General features: G+C 47.5%; 1 protein-coding gene across 3 annotated transcripts in view; it reads right to left on the bottom strand.

The window, feature by feature from the left end:
- HTR4 (5-hydroxytryptamine receptor 4) overlaps positions 1-5,420 on the bottom strand; it is a 109,110-nt gene extending 103,690 nt beyond the window's left edge. For all 3 annotated transcript variants that reach the window (XM_088522607.1, XM_088522609.1, XM_088522608.1), the window contains exon 1: positions 5,353-5,420. The gene's annotated coding sequence lies outside the window, so the exon portion shown is untranslated. The remainder of the gene's footprint in view (positions 1-5,352) is intronic.
- Between the last annotated feature and the right edge of the window lie 9,247 nt (positions 5,421-14,667).

Genomic DNA, 14,667 nt, shown 5'->3' with positions numbered 1-14,667 from the left:
GAAGAAGATATGGTTTGTGTGTCTGATTGATTTCCTTCTTCTGAGGACAAAGAACCTCACAAGGCTCCCTGGGTCTTGGTCACATCTGGATTTGGAGTTCAAAGTGATTTGACCATTCTCGCAGACAAACCTGGCACGTTGCCATGGGATGGCTGCACAGGACAGGGTCTGCTCCGCATCACATGAACAAGAGCATTATCAAGACTCATGTAGAACAGGGCCTCCCCAAGCCCTCTGTGACCTTAGCAAGGAAAGTAGCTCTAACCCCTCCTTCCTGAGGAAGGGAGGCACCTTCCGCATCCTTGATGTAACCGGAAAAAATGGGCCTTAGGATGCAAGAAAGATGGCCAGGGGAGCATAGGAGGATGGTACTAGAGCAAAGAGCAGAGCTCAGAAAGCTCACATCCCTGTATCTTGTTTTAACTTAGCTCCAAAGCTGAGAGGCAGCTTGGAGAACTAGGAATGCTCCTCCAACACCTGTATGAATAGAATGGAGATACTCCCTTTAGATATAACCCGTCAGAGCCCCCATGCTTTGCCCTTCTAATAGCCCAGTCAGCTGAGAAGCGAGTTGATGAAGATCCCACTGAGAGGGATGCTGTGCAGAGGAACCATCAGGAACTGCTGGCCCAGACAAAGAGCTGACTGTGCCTGTCTCACCTCCCTTTAATGTACAGCATCAAACCTGTCTCCATGGGAACTATCATAAGGGCAGAACTTTGTTGTCTCAGACTGAAAGGGGGGGAAAAAAGTAAAAGAAAATGATGAGCCTCAAAGCAATGTGATTCTGAACAGGCTGAGCCTGAGCAGATGGAATGAACAAATGCCCCTTCATCACCCTGGCAGTCCCTCTGCTTTGCTGACTCTAAGCATGGATGGATTCCTTATCCTGCAGCTTTGCCATAGCAGACAGTGCTCTGGTGCCGCTGCTAAAAGCACAAACGCTGAGCAGGAGTCACTGACCGTGACTTCAGCTTCGCAGTGCTTGGCTGAACGTGATTCCAGCCCAGGCAAAGATTGAAAGTCGGGCACCAAACCAGGGAGGAAGGCAGAGGGAGCGTGGGGGATGCAGGCGGCTGTGCGGATGCGTGTGTGAGTGGGACAGCGCAGGCCTGGTTTTGAGAGGCAGCAAGCCCACGCAGAGCACACTGACTTCTAACAGTGCTGTGGGTGTTTGGGTGCCTTTGCGGATTGGGCCGGACGGAGGAGGTGTGGGTATGGTGGAGTAGGTGTGGACATGCCAAACAGAAGGCAGGGCACAGTACCCCTGCCTCGGCACTGTGGAAGAGAGCCAGGGATCTTGGGAAGAAGGGACAGCGCTCCCTGCTCCACTTTCTGCAATAGAGTTAGGTCCAGCCCCTGCTGCAGCAAACAAAACCAAGCTATGGCTTTGAAAAACCCAGATGATCTGCAAATAAACACTCCTGTAGGACTGCTGCAGGAAAAAAGCACCCCAGCACCCCCAGCACAGAAGGCCAGCAGCCAGCTTTTCAATAAAATCCTCCCACCCTCCCCATAAAATAGGACTCCAGGGGCTGTAGCTGCACCCCAGCATCATGTTGCCCCATGCTCAGGAGTGACTTGTGCCCCTGGAAAGCAGCTGCCACTCCACTACCCATCTCCATTAGCATGTGAGCTGTTGGGTGAGTGCACAGCCTGCTATTTTCTCTAATTGTTCCCCTAATCAAATAAGATTGTCAAAGTTAAATTTGTCTTCTTACAGATTAATTTGTTTTCTGCTGCCTATTGCTGCCTGTGTCTCTCACTGCCACCCTTGTGTCTGCAGCCACTCAAAATCATTGGGGTTGAAGAAGGGCCTAGATTTGATTATTTGTTCTAATAACAATAAGTCTAATTGGCTCTATAAGTCTAATGGAATTACACATATGACCAAATTAAAGTCAGGCGCTTTGAAAATACTGGTTTCAGTTTCGTGTTAGTTGTGCAAATAAGCATACGGCTCATCCCTTTCCCATCTCCTGCCCCACACATTAAGACTCGTGTGTGAGATGGTCTGCCCTCTGCACTGAGGTTAAAGTTAGACCCTGAAGAGAACCAACAGCTTTTTCCACAAAAAAAGGCAACCACCACAGCAGAATGCCCCCAGGAGAAGAGCAACCACCAGGAAACAGAAGTGCAAGTAGATCGAATGTGAAAACCAGGAGTACTTCCCCTGCAATAAATTGCACCACAAAAGAGCTTCTTCCTAAATAAATGCAGCCTGTCTGTGTAAATACCGTCAGTCACGTAAGCCCAGATCTCAGCAACCTCAGAGCTGCAGCTGGCCTTAAGCTAAGCATGGATTTGACCCTTCCTATGGTTTTATTCCTACACATGTACAAGAGGCAGTAGCAGAAAATAGGCTGGTGTTCCATTCTCCGGACACCTGAGGAAACTCTCCTGCTTTCCAACTCCAGAAGTAATTCATGGCTGGTAAGATATGATGTCACTTTTTTTTTTCTATATTACCCAAGTGAAGGAACCAGATAACAGACCACCTGAGGGGCACAGTGTAGGCCACAAGCTGCAGAAGAGTTGCCTGAAGGTAGGAGTTGCCATCACCAGGTGACCTCACTTGGGCTAACATTTTGAGTGGCAGGTCAAGCAGAAAGGGTCCCTTTGCTCCTCAGCATCCTCACAGGCTGTGTTCAGAGTGAAACAGCTCCATTTACTAGAGCAATCAAGCAGGTTTCTAAATGAGAACCTAATGAGAGCTTTGGTTTCAAACACAAACCCACCCAGAGATTTCCGTACTGTGTAGCGTGACAGTTTGATGGGCAAGGCAATATGTTACCTCCTCACACCTCCTTGGTATACACTCCCCACCCTTCGCTTGCTGCTTCAGGAGCGAAGGAGACCGGAGGAACCACAATTAGTTCCTGCCAGAGGACATCTCTATGCTCTCTACGAGCGTTCTAGCCTCCTTCCACCTGCTGGGCACCGCAGGACCTGGAGACGGAAAATCCCGCTTGTCCAATCCCCAGCACCACCTCCAGCTGCCTCCAGACCAGGCTCAGGTCAGGGTGCGAGAGCACCGAGTTGTGTTCTCCAAGGAGAGGAGGGGAATTCCCCTCTGCCCCTCGTTGCCATCCATCACACCCTGCCTACAGTCCTCTCTCCCACATCAGTTCTACCTCCCTGCCAGCTGCAAACACGTCGCTTGCTGAATTCCCTTGGCAAGCTCTTGTGACAGACCTGGATAGACCGTTCCTGTCCCAAGGACCACCGTGCTAGCAGGCACTAGGAGGAGCACTTTGCTCTTGGTCCTGTCTCTCCGCTTTCCTGCGGATAGGGTCTGCTAGGAAGAGGGGAGCAAACACAGAAAATCCGAGGCGTGACAGGTGGCTGTAGAACATAGGGGAGGAGGAGGAGGTGGTGGTGGCAAAGCAGTGATGGCACTCACAGGAACACAGTTGGTGGAGATGAGCTGCATGTACAATTTGGAGACTTCCTAGAGGGCTTTAATGAGTGAAAAAGTGAGTACACTGCTCCTGTTACTTCTAAATCAGTGTTTACAAAGTCCTGGGGAAATTAAACTATTTATGTCTATCCCCAGTAGGGGACTGTTTAAGGAAATAAGATAAACATACCTTAGTGTGTAAATACTTATTATTTAAGCAAACAGACAGTTTCACTCATATGTTTGTTTTTCAACAGAATTACTGGGCAGTGCGGATGATGCTGAGCTCAGGCTGGGGGCAGAGAGGGGCGACAGAAGATGTGCTCAGAGGAGAGGAAGGCTGGTGCTGCTCCTCGCGCAGAGCAGGAGTTCCCCCTCCTGGAGGGGACGCCTGGGACACCGTCCCTCCCTGCCTGCGGGCAGGGGCCAGCACCCGTGTCCTCGGTACCATACAGCACCCAGCAAAAGCCAGAGATGCCTCCCCTGCAGACTAACCCTCCCACCTGGCACGTCACCATTCTGCAGAGTGATGACAAAGTCTAATAACCCACAACCTCTACCCTTCTCATGCTATGCCAAGCAAAAAGAGTCAACTGCTATAACACAGGAAGAGAAAAGCATTCTTTTTCAAGAAGTACAATACAATATTCCCATTAAATGACAAAGCATTCTGATTTAAAAAGAAATTAAGTCTTTATGTCATCACATGCTCCAAGGCACTGCCCAGGCCAATTGCCACTGCTGTCTGGAGGCTTAAAGCTGATAAACCAGGAGCTATCTGTTCCTTACTACACTGAGGCAGCAGGAACGTGCACTGTTTTAATTACTCAACGTGCTATGAGGTTTCCGTGGGGGAAGTTTGTTTTGGAGCTGGGAAAGATGCCTTGGGGTTTCAAGGAAATGACACGAGTTTTTCGCTCACACAGTTCCCTCTCTCCTGGCATCAGATCCACAACCAACTCCTTTGCCAGTAGCTGAATCAAAGCCCGAAGAAATGAATAGAAAAATTCCCACTAACTTTGCTCAGCTTTGGAGTTAGTGTGTTCAGCAGCAAGGAAATGTTTAGCCTGAGCAACGCTAGCTTGGTACAGAGAGCATAGGTATCTTGGATGTGACAGGCACTGGGACGTAACTGTTAGAGCACAGATTTATCCAAGTTCCCACAGCTGCATTCCTGGAAATCACCTTCTTCCAGCAGCTTCACTTAAGCAAAGTTTCCTATTCCTGTCAAGTCCAACAAGCCTCTCCGACGACAAACCTCCCCAGCGGCACCAGACTCCTGTTCTTTCCCAGCCAGCAGAGCGTTTTTGCCTTCCTATGGATAACTCCCGACAATTCACCAGTTCGCAAAATGCCATCAGCTGAGCAGACTCGGTGGCATCGCAGCCAGCAGGCACGCACTTTGGTAACAAATGCCAACACAAACGCTATGGATGCACACGAAGGTATCCTCTCTGCTCCCCAGAGCGCTCTCCGTACCATTACACACACATCAGCTCGTTCCTCCCCAGCTACCTCCACACAAGCGGCAGCCCAAATCCGTAGGGCTCCATGCCAAAGCTCCAGGCACTTAGAGAAGCCCGTTTAACTCCGCATCCAAATGCACAGCTCCGTTCCTCTCCATCCGGGCGCACAATTACAACGACAGCCATTCACAACCAAATGAGGCACGTGCATTTGCACAGGTGCCGAGCTAAAAAATAAATGAACGCATAAATAAAAAGAAAAGGAAGCAAATTCTCGCAAACGCGATAAATAATAAGAGCACATAATTCAAAGCCAAGGCGAGCATGATCGGCTCTGCCTTGGCGTTCGCCGCACGGCACAAACGACCCGCGGCCAGGACGGACGGGACGCGACGCGACGGGACAGGATGGGAGGGATGAAGGGACGGGACGCGTCGGGACAGGACGGGACGGGACGGGACAGGACGCGGGGTTTTGCTGCCTTACCATGGCCGTGCGAGATGCCCGCGCCGGCGGCGCATGGCGCGGCTCCCTAGGCGCGCATCCTCCTGCCGGCGGGGACGGCCGGACCGGGCCGGGCCGGGCCGGGCCGGGCCGGGCCGAGCGGCACAGCGGGGCGCGGGGCTCGGGCGCTGCCCGCGGCTGCAGCGCTGCGTGCCGAGGCGCGGGGCGGGCTGCCCGCCCGGGTCCGCTCCGCTCCGCGCCCGCCGCCGCACGCGCCGCCCGCCGCCGCCCCGCCCCGCGGGGAGAGCCGCTGCCCCGGCCCTGGTGCCGGTGCCGGTCCGGTCTGCGGCGCCGCGGAGAAAAGTTGGGTCCCGTCGCTGGCGAGTGCGGCCGCTCCGCGCCGGGGGCTGCCTCGGCCTCCGCGCACTCCCCGCCCCGCTCCTCTCCTCTCCCTCCAACTTTGCGTTTCTGCAGGCTCTGGGTCGGGCTAATCTCCCTCCACCCCTGCCCTGGCTTTCAGATGCTTCTCCATCTCCTGGCTTTTAAAAGCCAGGTTCGATTATTTGTTTGTGTGAGAAAATGGGATGGACGAAACGGAGCCCAGTGAGATGTAGGGAGCACATTTCCCCCTTGCAGTCTCAGCCCTGCTGCTTTGACATTATTAGAGCTTTGGCAGATGAAAATCTGGCCCTGTGACCCAGACAAACTTTGATCTTGGCAGAGGTGGAAACCAGGATCCAACTCATCATTTGAATCATCTGAATTTTTAAAATACCCATTCCAATAATGGACTGAGTGTAAAAGCAGAATCTGAGCAGCTCCATCTTCAGGTATGCTTGTCTTCTACATCTGCACCTGAATTTTGTGGAGTTATTTTAACAGCTTCTTCTTTGAAATAAGGGTTTCAAGCATCAGTGTTTTTTTACAGTTTCTTCTTTAAAAATGCCTGTAATCATCTTGCCCCAAGGCTTGTACTGGGGAGGATTTCTGAGCAGAATCACTTCTGAAAATGCAAAGAGACTTTTCCAAGTGCCTGCGTGCAGCTCCAGGGTCTAGCTGGACTCCTTCCATCACCAGGAATCACCTTTAGCCCCCTGTGAGACTGGAGATCCTCAGTTCCCTCTCTGCATGGGCTCCACACTGTGCTGCAAGACTATTACACACGACAGCCACAGCTGATATGAATAAGTCACAAAAATGACTCACCCCTCCAGGGCATGACAGCCCTTTGATTTGGCCTATGCATTCCAGGGCTACTTCTTTTGGTCACAAATGTCAGATCTGTCTCCCAGAGACTGGAGATGTTGAGATTCGCTGCATCAGTTTGCAAAGGCTGTTGGGCTTGTGTAGCTTTTTCTGGGCAAGACAAGTCACCCTGACAGATGTCACCAGGAGAGCTATACAGCCAAGTTCAGGAAAGTCATTTGATTTGCAGTTAACCATTTCATGTCCTTTAAGCAGGATTTAAGTGCTTCCACCTGGAGAAAAGGATCTTTCTACAGGTGCAGGAAGAATAGAATCACAGAATGGTGGAGGCTGGAAGGGACCTCTAGAGATCATCTAGTCCAACCCCCCTGCTCCAGCAGGGACACCTGGAGCCCGTGGCACAGGGTGGCACCAGGCAGGTTTGGAAGATCTCCAGAGAAGGAGATTCCACAGCCTCTCTGGGCAGCCTGTTCCAGTGCTCTGTCACCCTCACAGTAAATAAGTTCTTCCTCATGTGGAGATGGAACTTTCTGTGCTTCAACTTGTACCCATTACCCCTTGTCCTGTCACTGGCCATCACTGAGAAGAGTTTGGCCCCGTCCTCTTCACATTCTCCCCTCAGGTATTTGTACATATTGATCAGATCCCCTCTCAGTCTTCTCCAGGCTAAACAGGCCCAGCTCGCTCAGTCTTTCCTCATACGATAGATGCATCAGTCCCTTAATCATCTTCGTCACTCTACACTGGACCCTCTCTACAAGTTTCATGTCCCCCTTGTACTGGGGAGCCCAGAACTGCACCAAATACTCCAGAACCCCAAACTAGTATGCTGCTAGTTGAAAAGATAAATGAGGTTTCGAATTGTATTAAAAATAAAAATATTAAAATATTACATTTGATTTATTAACTTGTTTGTAATAGGACACATACATCAAAGATCTGTTTTTTGTTGTTGTTGTTGTTGGTTTTTTTTTTTTTTGGCAGAGATGTTTCAACTGCCCTCTATAAGTTTGGCGGTATTTTCGTTTCGGACGAACCATTGCATTAAAACTTGCCACACAAAGATGCCAGGCATCTTGTCTGTTGCATGCATTTGTTCACCTCTATAGTAACTGCAAGACAGATTAGGTTTAAGAAAAGTAAAACTGGGGTTTAATCCATGCAGAAGCACATTATGCTTCTGAGTCTAGATTCTCTCAGTTTTGCACCACCAAGGAGAAACTGAATAAGGTTGGACTGGATTGGGGCTAAGAAGGATCAATTTGAAGTGAAACATTCATAAAACAGATTTGTTTTGCCTCCATTCCCTACCCATATCAGTAGCATGAGCTTTCTGGGCCACTCATTATTATAGCCTCAGGTGCTAATGCAAAATCAATATTTTTTTGGCTGGACCTCTGTTTATGGGAACAAACAGTCGTAGCTCTCGCTGACAAAATCTTAGCCCTCCGAGCGGCTGCTCTCTTGCCTTCCTAGTTGTTCCAAGCACAGATCTCAATCATCAGCCTGTCAAGAAGAGGAATAAAGCTGGGGAAATGAAAGGGGAAACATCAGAGCATGGAGCTACCCACCTACTTCAGCTTGCACGTGAGCAGGAAAGCTGCAGTCAGGTGCTTTATGCACGTGGCAGTACCGCGAAGCCGGAGTAAAGCTGTACACACACGTCCACCAAGGCAGGGGTGATGGAAAAGAGGACTGAGTAACTCTGATGGCACAGCAGCAAACTCCCCCAGGCCTCCTGTCCCACCACGACTGTCTCTGCAGCAGTTTTAGAGACTTTGGAGAGCAGAACGTCAGGAGTCAAGAGCTTGCAGTGAGGAGGTCATTGCTGCTCAGTCTCCCAGGCGTTGTGGCTGGAGTCAGTCGCAGCCTGCGTTGTCCCCACAGCAGTTCCTTACGTTCTACTGCAGCATGAGGGCAGCTCCTGTGCGACCTCAGGCTGCATCCCTCCAGCACATGAGCTGTGGGCCCTGCTTGTCCTGTCTCTGTCACCCAGTTCCTTACCTTACAGGCCCCTTGGTGTGCTTGTGTTGCCCCTATTTGCAGGACAGTAATACTCCACACAGTGAGCATTGGCTCTACATAGAGCCATCTCTCCGTCCAGGCAAGTCCAGATCACCTAAGTGATCTGCAGTGGCTCCTATCTGCAGAATGGGAAGGGTTGATCTTTCTTGTACACTTAAGTGTATTAACTGGTCGTTCACAGAACCTTGAGCATGACTGATGCCCTTGGGTAAAAATACCTGTATGCAAATGGTCCCTAAGCAGAGGGAAGGTGCATGCAGCTGCTCCTCTTCATGGATGGATGAAATGGACGGATGAAATGGATGTGGGTACGTGAAGGAGACAGAATGCAAGACTTTTATCACTGCATATTTCTGAAATATAAGAACAGGTTAGCCTGCACCCTAATGCTGCCATCACTTAGGTCACATTACATCACACCTCCTTTTAGTGCAGATCCTTTCCAGAATTATCAGGCTGTTTGTTCAGTCTGAATAGGATGGCTACAGGGATTTGTTTAATTTTTTAAAAAGAAGAAATTGAAATTATTATAGAGGGAGAGAAGGCAATGGCTTTTTCTTCCTTTTTTTTTTTTCTCTCCTTTTTTCAATCCGTAACAATAATGAAGCTGAAGATCTAGTTGAAAAAAAGAAAAGTCTGAGTGATTCATCAGGACTGAATCACAGTTACCATGCAGTGGAATTAGCTCTTTGCTCCTGCAGTAGTAGCTCTGTAGCTGCATTACATTACTGGCTGTGGTTTCAGGCACTGTTATAAGACAGAGGGAGATAAAACCAACTTGTCTTAGACATTTCCTGGAGCACATGGCACAGTCCTTTTGAACACAGCATGGTCTCCCCTGCACAGTTGTCTGGGATGGATTTTATTAAAATAAAACCTGAATAAATTATATTTCTTAGCCTTACACTTGCAGAAATCAGGTAGTCCTACTACTCTGCTAAGGAAGAACTTCTTCCTTCTTTCTTTTCCACTCAAACTGTGAGTTTCCCTTCTCTCTCACTTGGAGGTTACCTCTGAAGAAAGCACTGTGGGCTACTACATCTACCTGCCTCCAAACAAGGCTGGAAAGTCCAGATCTGGAAGTGGAACACCTCAGATTTCTTGGTAGTTCTTGGCGATTCCAAGAGGGAGGCTTGTGTGAGGAGGTGAACCATCAGGAAACTTTGGATCTACCTCTGATTTATTAGATGACATGGGACCGTCTCTTCCTAAACCAGCATTATTTCTCACTGCTGTCACCACCTCCTTTCTTTACCTGATCCATTATTTCTTCAGGGAGCTTCTCGAATGCTACGTTATTTCCATGCAAGTTCCCAGACATCTGATCAAGTGCCAAGCCTGAAATAAGGAGGGAAGTGGTTCAAAGCTGAAGTAATCACAGAGAAGAGGGTCACATCCTGGGACGGATTATCCTCATGATTTCTAAAGAGTCAGGCATTATAAGTGATCATACTCTAACGCCTAACCTGACATGGGGTCAAGCAGCAGAAATACTCATCCAAATTACCAACTAAAGATTTTAAACTTTTTGGATTGTGAGCAACATCCCGGTCTTAGTAGTCAACCTCTATTTCCCCCTTATGACTCCACAGGGGATGCTAACCAGACTTTCCAATGGCTTTTTAAAAGTGGAAGACATCCGAGTTATAGGAAGTCTTTCAAAACAGCAGGAGTTCAGAAATAAAGCAGAGCTTGTGGCATCATCACAGAAAATGGATTCGCTTGGTATAAAATCTTGCTATTCGCAAGGCACTTTGAAGTACTATCTGAGAAAGGCAGATTGGCAGGGTCCAGGCTCTGAGGCTGGGAAAAAAAAATGCTTTTTACTGTATCAATCATATTTAAACTCCACTACCTATTGATAGTGAATCATAGTTTGCAAATATTTATTCCATAACCTTAAAGCCTTCATATCCCATCCTCTCTGCTTTCCATTGCTTGACCTCATCCAGGAGAAGACCTCACACAGATTAGCCTACCTGCACTGGTACTGTTGGCTCCCACATCATCTCTCTCTGGCGTTAGAGAGGTTTGGGCTCTGCTCTGGGGAAAGAAAGCAGCAGAGCGGATGGTTTGCACATGAGCTTCCATGCTGTTTCTATGTCCTAATGGCCCAAGAAGAATGCTGAAGGCCACACTGCAAGTTCTATGCCAACATCTACAGGATCCAAATTTCAAGAGCTGATCTTTAATTTTAAGCAAGCTGAAAACCCTTGCAACTGGATACCGCCAAATTTTGAACTTGAAAATCAGTTCAGCTGTTTGCATAGACATAGCTTGCAATACAAAAGAGGATTGGTGTTGTCTGGACAGCTGAATGCAACGAGAAACACAAGCGCAACCTTCTTGGGGCACTGAGTTGCAGCAGTTTCAGTGGACCCATGGTCAATGGGTTCATCAGATTGATCAAGGCACTATGGAAAGAGCAACTCTCCACTCAACAGGTCAGCTTCCTTGTCTGAATATAATCTCTGGTGTGGGCACAAGACTTTGAAAGTTCCCAATTCTCTTATTTCCAGTATGACTTGCAGATCTACTATACTGCTATCATCTGTTTGCTTTAGAATGGATTCAGATATATTCCTGCTATTTAAAGGCATCCCATTTATTTCTTTCACAACGGCAGTGCTATTTTCTCTGCGGAGTTCAATTCAGTGCAGTGATATTTGCTCTCTCTACTCCAGGCCAGCCAACCCCTACACGGTGTGTACTTACTTGGTTGGTGCATGGGCTCTGTAGCTGTGGGTATGCATGTGTTAATTGCTTTGTTGCAGGTTGAGAGAATGCCTAGTTATCTTTCTGTTCATCATTGTACTAATCCAGCATTTGCCAGGAGGAGAACATCTTGCTAAGGTGATTTATTCATCATACTTTATTTAGAACACTACATAGAAATACAAATCTCAAATCCAATTTGAGGCAGGTATGACTTTTAGTTTTAAAGGAAAACATTTGCATTCATTTTTAACTGTGTAATAGTGACTATTCATAGTGAAGACTGCTTCATAAAGCTTAATCTGAGGGTCTCAATTACTTTACCAACATTGAAATGTATTCTCACAACAATTGTTTAAAGTATTTACCTCAGGGCCAATGAAGACACCCAAGCATGGGGCAACTGTGTCAGCATTGGCTAGGGAGTTGGTGGCACAGCTGGTGTAGGACCAGGCCTGTGCTATCCACTGTAGAGTGGGGCCTCTCTGGAGCCCATCTTAGATGGATGGATTGAGCTGTGCTTTGTAAAAACTATTAACTACTCATCCCAATTTATAAATGGCAAGAGATGTATAAGATCAACTATTCCTTTCATGGTTACAGTCAGGCAAGATGGAATATTAAGTAAGCCTGATATCAGGGAGTAGTTTTGTCTTATGTGAAAGGGGCTTTTTTGAGATAAATTCTCCATTTGCAATCTATGAACTGGAAACTACTAAACCCATCAGAAATTTAAGCACAAAAGAGCACTAAATGATAGTTGTTAATAAAACATCCTCAGCCTAAGCAAACATCTGCAAAGAGGTGGTCAGCCACCATTTCAGGAGAATTCTGGCTCCACATCCATTCTGGGTTTTCCTCCCAAATGTGTATAAATATTTCCCTTCAGTTGAAGATGTCAGAGCTGTTGAAAGCACAGGAACTAACAGAGGAGATTCTCTTTGGTCCTTCTTATAAGTTCCCTCACTCTGCAACTACCACAAGGATGGGCTACACAGACCTCCGGCCCTACTCCTACCAGCTAAAGCAGCATCGAGGAGCTTGCCGTGAAAATGCAAATACCAACTCAAGCCATAACATGCATCTGTTTAGAAACTTCATTAAATTCCTAGTAGCTCCGAGGCTCCTTAGTGGCAAGTGCACAGGAGAAAAGGATCCATGTCCATACAATAGTGTATAATACAGGAACCATGCTGGAGCTGCAATCCTGGCTGCGTAGGAGCCCGTGCTGGGCTTCCTAATTTATATGCATATGAGTCTGTATATATTTCCATGAGTGCTGCATCTCTGAGTGAAAAAGGATAACTATTTGCAACTGTGAATAAAAGAGCTGAGTGAATCATTCATCACGGATTATTGATATGATTAATTTTACCTCTCTGTTCTCACAATGCCCACAAGCCCCTCTTCATTTATTTTCCCTCCTTTATTAAGTATTTTGGGAGATGAAGCAAATTAAAGACAAGCAATTTTTCTCCTCCTTACATGGATGTGATGGGGTTTCATTAGGCAGTGCCTTCTGCACTTGCCCTCTGGAAGGGGAGTGGAAGGACCATGGTGGGCAAGCAAGCTCAGCTCTGTGGTGTTTAAATGCACACACAGGCACAAGCAAGCAAAATATTCAAATAGGAGCTGTAAGAACTAATGGGATCTTTGAGGCCCGAGCTGTCAAAGCTGGGTGTACAACACCATCTCTAAGTTATTCAAGCTTTAAAATGAGTCACTTAATTTTCCTTCAGCAAGGCATAGCAAATTCATCTAGAGGTGCAAGTGCTCCACACTCTGAAAAACACAGTCATTTACTTAGTGTCTAAATATGGATACAGGAACCTTGCTATAGGAACTGCTCTTCAGTTAAGTGGGGAGTAGAATCCCAGCGCATCCATCGCCCTCCTCTCCCCATGGACTCCCAGCACACTTGACCTCCAGCGCCTACAGCAAGGAGTGAAAAATCCCCAGCACTTTCAGAGCAAAGTTGAAAGCAAGCTGCTCTCCTTTCTGCTCCTCCAAAAGGTATCTACCACTTGCCTTTGCTCTCACCTCTTGACTTCTGGTCTCATCTTCTGCTGCTTTGTGTCCATCCCAGTTTCATCATCCAGTTGAAGACTAGCAAGTGTTTTCTAGCCAAAAGCTCAAAACAAGGGGAGCAAGATGTTTCAAGAAAGCTCTGCTGATGACTGTAGTTTTTCACTGTCTTTTCATTCCTCGGAAAGCTGGACATTTGCCTTGTAACCCCCATGGTCAGCTAGGCCACCAAGTGTTGAGTCTCTGTCATGGCAGGATGACTGATTCATTTCAGACAGTAGGATGATGACTAAATAGTTGCAAATGGTAAATTGCAATTACCAAATACTTTTCTTTCTGCAGAAAGATTTTTTCTTATCTGTAGCTCCTGGCATTCACACAAACCGAAAACCCACTGGAATGAATGTCCATGATCACTGACTGCAAATGCCACAGCTACTGGGAATCAAGCCCGTATTTGAGCCACCTCAATTTGCACAAGTTTCACACTCTATGTCCTATTTAGATGAGATGTTATGGATAGTGTTTGCATATATCTGCATGTCACATTATTCAATGTGACAACTGTGTCCTGCAGCATTTCAGCATTACTCCCCGCTGGCCAGCAGTCAGTGTGAAGCATCCCCAAGGGCCTGCTGACAGCTGGAACTTTCTTCCTGCAGATCTTTTACCACTGTCCTGGGTTATTTTACTCAAACAGGTCAGCAATTATTCCATTGTGGATGGCTGTAAACAGGACCGAACGCTGTGTTTCCATGGCAGCAGTTAGGTGATTCCACTTGTTAGCAGCCCTACTATTAAAACACAAGCCAAAATAAACCAGATTAGTGGCTTTTTTCCTTCCCATTCTTTGATCTTCAGGGAATCTTCACTTTCCGGTCATGCTGGCAGCCTCAGATTGACGGTGTTTTTCCCCAGAGGCTTTTTGCAGGATTGCTGGATTTACCTTAACAGGTAAAGCAGTGTGTCCAGAAACATCTCACACGCACAGACTGCAGACAGCACAACCATAGAAATGCAGCTAGCTCAGGGCAGGTGATTTATAAGCTCCTCCTGGCAATTGTAGGCTTGATTAGTGCCCAGCTGCAGCAAATATTCACCCAAGTGCAGTAAGTGCCATGACAGCTGGGAGGGTTGGCATCTCCAAGAAGGGGTTTTGCAAGTGGGATTGCTTTTACCTTCCCAGGGTTACGCTCTGTGATTTGCAGCTGGTCAGGGCAATAAACTAAAGCTGCCCATCTCCGAGGTGTGAGGCTCATTTTTTCACAAGGGTCTGACAAGACAAATGAGTGGCTAGTCCTGCCAGTTTTGTTAGGGCTGAAAGTAATGGCTGCGATTTGCGGCTCTGTGTAATAAATGCAGAAGACAATTAAATATTTTCACTTC

The sequence above is a fragment of the Tinamus guttatus genome, unplaced genomic scaffold, assembly GCF_059628265.1.
Source record: "Tinamus guttatus ecotype Peru unplaced genomic scaffold, ASM5962826v1 Tinamus_guttatus_pri_ptg000155l, whole genome shotgun sequence".
NCBI classification, from domain to species: domain Eukaryota; kingdom Metazoa; phylum Chordata; class Aves; order Tinamiformes; family Tinamidae; genus Tinamus; species Tinamus guttatus.
The sequence above is the reverse complement of the archived record's forward strand: the minus strand, read 5'-3'. Positions and strand labels throughout refer to the sequence as shown.